Source organism: Lycium ferocissimum, chromosome 7, assembly GCF_029784015.1.
Source record: "Lycium ferocissimum isolate CSIRO_LF1 chromosome 7, AGI_CSIRO_Lferr_CH_V1, whole genome shotgun sequence".
Lineage (NCBI taxonomy): Eukaryota > Viridiplantae > Streptophyta > Magnoliopsida > Solanales > Solanaceae > Lycium > Lycium ferocissimum.
In genome coordinates this window covers 45,654,206-45,662,083 of record NC_081348.1, presented here as the reverse complement: position 1 = coordinate 45,662,083, position 7,878 = coordinate 45,654,206, and positions in this window count along the sequence as shown.

The following is a 7,878-nucleotide window of genomic DNA, read 5'->3' as shown; positions in this document are numbered from 1 at the left end:
TACTACTACTTCTCTATTTATTCTTTACTTATTTACTTATCACAAGATTTTAAATACTACTACTTGTTAGACAAGCTAATCTTTGACCAACAATGTGAAAATGTTTGACAGTATGCATCCAGACTTTTTCTTTCTTCATTATTTATTATTACCTCCAATCATAGATTCGCTAATCTAATTACTAATCTCATTTAACTTCGAACTTGTAAGAGAAAGATAAAAAATGAAGAACTTCAAAGTTGAAATTTGACCCTAATTTATATAAACAGGCAGTGATTAGTCGGTTTTCAGCCCAATCTTATCTTGCGTTGGGAGCTCTGTCACGAGTTTGGAATGATTTCTTGGATAAATATCTTGTTGGAAAAAATCTGACATTTCTTTAAATGTCACTATTGATCCCAAATTTTAATTACTTATTGGTTTGAATTGTACACGTATTTATATTTAGATGTTTATTCAAATTGTGATATATTCATCATAATTTAAACAAATATGTGTAAACTCCTGGAAATGTTGAGCTAAGGGGTATATAATTTGTTTAAAATCAAATTTATTGAGACTGGATGATTTAGTTTGAGGTTTTTGGCTGGAACATCATTACCTAATGACCATCACTACATTACTATGAGTAATTTTCTGGTAAGATTTTCTTGATAATTCCATGTTCTAATTGGATGAGATGTCTGGAAAGAATCTTCAACATAATTGTTCCTTGAGTTGAAAGTTGATTTATTTTTCTTTCATTCTCAAATTTGAAGTCGAAATGATAAAAGAAGAAACTTCTATAAGGGGATTAGACCACCATATCCACACTCTTGTGCCTAATTAAAGGACAAACGTACTTCGACATATTATAGGGATTAGAACTTCTTCTTCTTTTTCTTTTTTCCAAATTAGGGAACCGACAGCCACTACACTTTAAGTGCGCTTTGGGTAAACCCCACTCCTAGTGCAATAGCCCGCAAACCATACATGAGATGTAAATCGCACTAGGCAAGCCCTGTTCGACGAACTTAGACTGCGAAGGTTGTTGGCTAGGGGAATCGATCCCAGGTCTCTCATGTAGGAAACCACTCACCAACTCAGTCACCCTTACGAGTTGGAATTAGAACTTGAATAAGCAATAATTCAGGGAATAAATCTTTTTATTTTTCACTAAAATAATAATCTTAAAACATGAAATCACTGCTTATTGTGTATTTGAACTCTTGGCAACATGTATAAGAAGACTAGCAATCAAATGTACAACGACATTGAGTTGTTCCAGCTCCGGTTTCTTCACAAAATGCAGCACTAATAGCAACTTTGAATTGTAAGATGCAGAGCTGAAAGCAACCATGATCAGGTCCAAATGTGCATTGATTTGTTCCTGTGTAGCCATTGCATATCTTTGGTTGATCGAACGGGATAATTCTTCCATCTGTATAAAAAAAAACATGTTTTATCTTAGCAAAATTAGTCTTAAATACTTCAGTACTAACAACCAGGAAATAACTTTTTTTCACAAAATCATACTTCCTCCGTCCCAATTTGACTAAACTTTAATTTGAAGCTAAATTGGATAAGATGAACTCAATATTTTAAGATTAAAATTTATATATTTGAAAATTACATGAAAAGTACTATAAGTTCCAACTTTTCTCAAATTAATTTGATGAAAAAATACATCTTAAAATGTTGGTCGATAATCATCTTGAGTTTGAATAGCAGGAAGCGAAAAGTATCACATAAATTAGGACAGAGAAGTAACAAAAAAGAAAGTTTTTTTCACCTCCTCCGCTGCCAAGATTTTTGGAAAAGCAACACGCAAATCTTTGATAGTGGGAATTGGTCCATATATATGTACTAAGATTAAAAGCCAAAAATCGAATTATGCAATAATGAGTTGTTATTTTAATTTTTAGGATCTTGCAAATATTTGATCATTCCCTATATATATATATATATATATATATATATATATATTTTTTTTTTTTTTGTTCCTTTGTGTGTTGCTAATTTCATTTTAATGCTACCAACCCTTAATGGAACGGAAAATGAATTGGTAAAACTAATACCTGATACAGATGTAAGAAGAACAGTGATGATACCAAACAAAAATAATTGGAAGAATTTCATCTTTACTGCAACCTGAAAATATTGCTAACGATTGTGTGTTTCTTGTGATAGTGTTTGTTAAGTAGAAATTTTATAACCGTGAATTGATTCTTAAATAACCAAAAAAATGCAAATAAGGTAACCAAAATCTACAGATTTTAGTCTACCTATTTATTTCTCTGACTTACATTTTAAGTAAATCATTATTAGTGTGTCTAAAACTTCAATCCTTATTAGGATTACTTGGTTATCTTAGAATCTAAGAGACTGGCATATGGATTTTTCATTATCAACTTACCTTTCAATGCTATGGAAGGAAAATATAAGATAGCAAATCATAGGGGCCCCACTTCCTCTTAATTTCAAGAGGTTCATTTTCTCCGGTTAATGTTTTTAGAATTTGAAAATAACATCAACCTAAAAAATTCCACAACACTTCTAGGGGTGTACAAAGTAAACCGACAAACCGCACCAAACCGTTAAACCGAGTCAAACCGAGAAAAAAAAACCCGACTAGTGGTTTGGTTTGACTTGGTTTGGTGTTGAAAAAAAAAAATCCGACCATAATTGGTTTGGTTTTAGCTAAAAAAAGGCAGATCGAACCAAACCAACCCGACAATACATGTATTCAATTTTAAAATATTTTATACATAAAAATATTTATTTTTAATATAAGTTATAAATATTTCTTAAATTTTTTCGTAGTTTTTTTTTATCTATTATCATATTATTTAAGCTTGAATTTAGAATTTTGAATGTTAATAAGTTTTATATCCTATGGATATTAGTAGCTCATATAAAGTCCAAGCCAAAACCAACTCAACGCTAATACTAACAAAAGAATTTCAATTTACCACTAGGAATGACAATAATGTTGGATATCTATTCTTTAGTTTTGCATAATTGGTTTAGAGAGTGAAAATACATAACTTAAATTTTTTTTCTTGTCATGTAATTAATACTTATTAGCCGTACTTATTTTAGCATGACTTAGTATTTATAGATTATGGCCATTTTTTTTATGGCTTATTAATTAGCAATATTTATTTTAACTGATTTTATTAACTCTTGTTGAATATTTTAATACAATGTCATCACTCTTCTCACATTTTGTGTTATTTTCTTATGAAACACCTTAATTATATAGTTGTATCTTACTAGGACTAAAGACATATTTGAAGTAAAAGTTATATGTTTCGTATCAAGACTATTCCGGGAAAAAAACCCGAAAAAGCCGAGAAAACCGAATAACCTGAGAAAACCCGAGGTTGAAAAACCCGAATTTTATTGGTTTGGTTTGGTGTATAAATTTAAAAACCCGACGCAATTGGTTTGGTTTGGTGTTTAAAAAATCCGAACCAACCCGATCCATGTACACCCCTAAACACTTCCCACTATTTTCTCAGAATGTTTTTCGTCCTTAATTTTTCATTCTATATAAGTTGTCTCTTTTGCACAAATCTTGCGTTAAGAGACATAAAAGGGCAGCCAGATAGACAAAATATCTCACGTTAACAGGATTCGGGGAAGGGCCCCATTCCAAATGGTGTGATATAGACAACCTATCCTAATGCAAGCAAGTAGTGGCTACTTGCACAGCTCAAACCCGTGACCTATAGAGGTCATACGGAGACAACTTTACGATTTCTATTACATCTTTAATTAACAAGTTTCTGTTAGCTATCATCCTCATCCTTATTTGGCTTTTAAAAATACCATGATCGACTTATAAATTGCCATTTTAGGAGTTAATTTATTTTCTAGGAAAGAGCTAGTAATTAAGCAAAACCCACAACAAAAAGTAATCCTAATCTTTGTTCTTTTTATATAAATTCTAGCCAGTATAGCCACTACATATTGGTGTGAACACTGGTTATACATTTTATTATACACTTATTAAGGTGTTATATATAAAGTAGTAAACCAGCGACGACTAGAATCTTTTACGGCTAACGGGTGATTTTTTCCCAAATGAATGACTAAAAAAATCTTAAGATTCCAAAAGAAGTACGCATGTACGCTGATCATATACTTATGATATATTTATTATACACTGAATATACACCGACTGATAATGATTAAAATTTATTACATTAGTTGGGTGATTTTTTTTTATTTTTTTTTTTAACCAACGGCCTTCAATAATTAAAATCCCAAAAAAACCGTGGGAGACGTTTGAAGGGTTATTCGCACAAATGCCCCTATTTCGGGATAGTCTTTAATTTTTGTCTTTCAACACTTTTGGAGTGGCATAAATTAAATTTCGGCCTGCTTAGTTGTTTAACATCTAAGATAAGTATCATAACATCCCACAAGTTATATCGGACAAGACAGAACTTTCAACATTCAACATAATCTGAAAAAATTTATAAGTTTATATTTCGCTCGACATAGTTAGAGTTTAGCTTGGGCATATATATCATCACATCCACACAAGTTATGATGAAAAAACAAAACTTTCAACACTCAATATAATCTGAAAAATATTACACAACTTCTGTCGCATATCTTAATTCTTATAGAACTTTTGTCGAGTAAGGGAAAAATTCAATTTTCAAAAATAAAAAATGTTACCGATCTTATACCGAGCGAGCATAGCTGGATATTTTTATTAATTAAGTGACAGATGGAAAAGTTAATGCGGGCCAAAAATTTGATGTTTGTACCACACCTGAGGCCTGACACTCATGGACCACGATTTTTTGTGGGCCAATCAACCTGATGTCCACTTTGTTACATTGATCTCAAGTTCTAGTTTGATTGACAGGCATAGCCACAAAGATATGCACAATCTTAGTTGCTTGTGTTGTTATGTGTATCTCAATCAACAAGTTATATTTTATGGTGTTTATGCTAATTCTGAAAGTCAATATTAAATAAAATAAAAATTATTTTAATAGTTAGCTAATTTGAACAATTAAAAAAGTTAAAGTTTTTTGATGGGTTATATAGCTTAACACTCATTTTGATTTTTTCTTTAATTAAAATTTATTTCCATTTTTCTGTTTCTTTTCTTTCCATGAATTATTAATTTTAAATTGTGTCATTCTAATATTATAATTTTCTAACATTTTATCAACACACACGTCAATCAATCATAACTAAGCGATAATCTTTTTTGAAAAAGCATGTGTCCTTTATCTAATAATCTACTGCATACTGAGTGCGATTAAAAAATTTCGAATAAATATTTCAAAGACCGAGCGTATTAGTGTGTCGCCTAATGGTCGATGAAGTAGATTGAAAATCATGAGATCTTACGTTCAAATTTTAACGTAGGCTAATACCTAGCTAACTGACTTTTTCCCATATCTGTTTAAGTCTGGTGAACAGAGTCATCCGGTATATATATATATATATATATATATATATATATATATATATATATATATATATATATCCCTCTTTCTCCTATTTATGTCTATAGTTTAGGACCAGAACCCACCATCACCCTGCCAGCCCACGACTTTGCTGCTCAAATCATTTATCCAAGGATGTAGTTTCAACCTTCAAGGTGGAAGTTTCGAGTCACTTGATTTTGAGGCACCAAATTTAATGATGCACTGATTAAATAGACTTTTTTTTTTTTTTTTTGTCATTGAGGCACCAAATTTAATGATGCACTTGATTTTTTAGTTTCTTTTCTTTCCGTGAATTATTAATTTTAAATTGTGTCATTCTAATATTATAATTTTCTAACATTTTATCAACACACACATCAATCAATCATAACTAAGCGATAATCTTTTTTGAAAAAGCATGTGTCCTTTATCTAATAATCTAGTGCATACTGAGTGCGATTAAAAAATTTCGAATAAACATTTCAAAGACCGAGTAGTGTGTTGCCTAATGGTCGATGAAGTAGATTGAAAATCATAAGGTCTAATGTTCAAATTTTAACGTAGGCGGATACCTAGCTAGCTGACTTTTTTCCATATCTCATTTTAAGTATTTAATGAGTCATCCGATATCTATATATATATATATATATATATATATATATATGCATCCCTCTTTCTCCTATTTATGTCTATAGTTTAGGACCAGAACCTACCATCCCCCTGCCACCCCACGACTTTGCTGCTCAAATCATTTATCCAAGGATGTAGTTTCAACGTTCAAGGTGGAAGGTTCGAGTCACTTGATTTTGAGGCACCAAATTTAATGATGCACTGATTAAATAGACTTTTTTTTTTCTCATTTTTTTGTTTATCTTAAAAAGTGACAATCGATCTAAAGTCATTTGTGTTCAACATGTGACGTACCATGACCAAATGGATACAATTTTTAAAGTGTAAAAAGTTAAAGAGGAATGATAAAAGCAAAAAATAGGACAACAATTTGTTTTGTGGCTCGATGAATATAATTTGTGTCGATAAAGAATGACAAGAATAAGGAATCACCTTTGGGAACTAGTCCGTCAAAAAGACTAAAGTCCAAAATAACACTATCAAAGTATGTCTGGTCTGTGTACTATTTGCATCTCCTTGTTTTGCTTTCTTTTTGTAATAAATCATTGAAGACTTGAAGTACTATTAGTATTAGTAGCAAAAATGTTCAACTAAATTAGTGTGGTGTCTTAGAGCCCGCACTTGAAGTGCATGGTAAAGCTAATTGAACTTAAGTATGTTACTTGCTCAGGTTGCATGGTGTGACGAAACTGGTTTAAAAAGTTTCACACTGAGAAGAGAGTTGTAACTTTCCATTTTTTTTTTAATGAAGGTGGTAGCGGTATCAATGGCAGATCAAGATTATTTCACTTTTGAAAGTCAAATATAATTTATATAATTTATATATTTTAAGCGGATTCAACATATAGTTTGGTGTGTATATTTAGTATATATATATTCATAATAATGATCTATCTATACGGTGTAATTTTCTATAAAGTGGTGTTAATTGATTCCTTTGATAAGGGTAACTCCACTTCCTAAAATTTCATCGAGCACTGCATGTGGCATCAATACAAATGTATAAATACTGAATAACTCTATCGATCAAGACCTAAATAATATTGAATTTAAATCCTAATTCCCATGGTTATCACAGACCTTGTGGTTGTAGATTAATAGGGAAAGTAAAAGAAAAAGGGCGAAGATAATTAATTGCCCTTTGTTTGGTCACTGCTATACATTGTCATTTAAGAGAGAAGTGGGGCAAGAGAATGTCTTTTCTAATAAGTGAAGTGTAAAGGTCAAAAGTTTGTGAAATCTTAACTGACAAAACTGATAGTACTCAATAAAATATATTTTCTTAAAATTGAGTGAAGACGCATGAGTTTTATAAGCTCTGATTGAACAGTATCTATCATTTATGTTGTCAACAATCAGAAATGACTCATACATAAAACTCTGGAGATTTTTGCCTAAAGATAGAAGCATAAAATTCTATCACTTTGTATCTCTCTCCATTAAATTTAGCAGATCATACTCCACAGATTTCAGATTTCTTTTTACCATTTAATAAATGAATCATAGAGAGACCTTGGAGTTATTTTTTAACTTTTAAAATGACTACAAATTATTAGGGCTATACCAAGATTCTGAAAAAGTATCGAAGCACCGCAAGACATGAAGGACAAGAACCGATCGTGAGATGTTGGACATATTTACATGTACTCACGGCAATCACATCGAGATGTAATAGAAATATATATTTTTAAGGGCTCTTGTTGTTGTGAGTCTTGTGATTTATACGTGTGCAAATAAAGTCTTATATTGATAAATGAAATGAAAAGAAAGCTATATATTAGATATAAAAATACTTCTAAAGGTGCAGGTT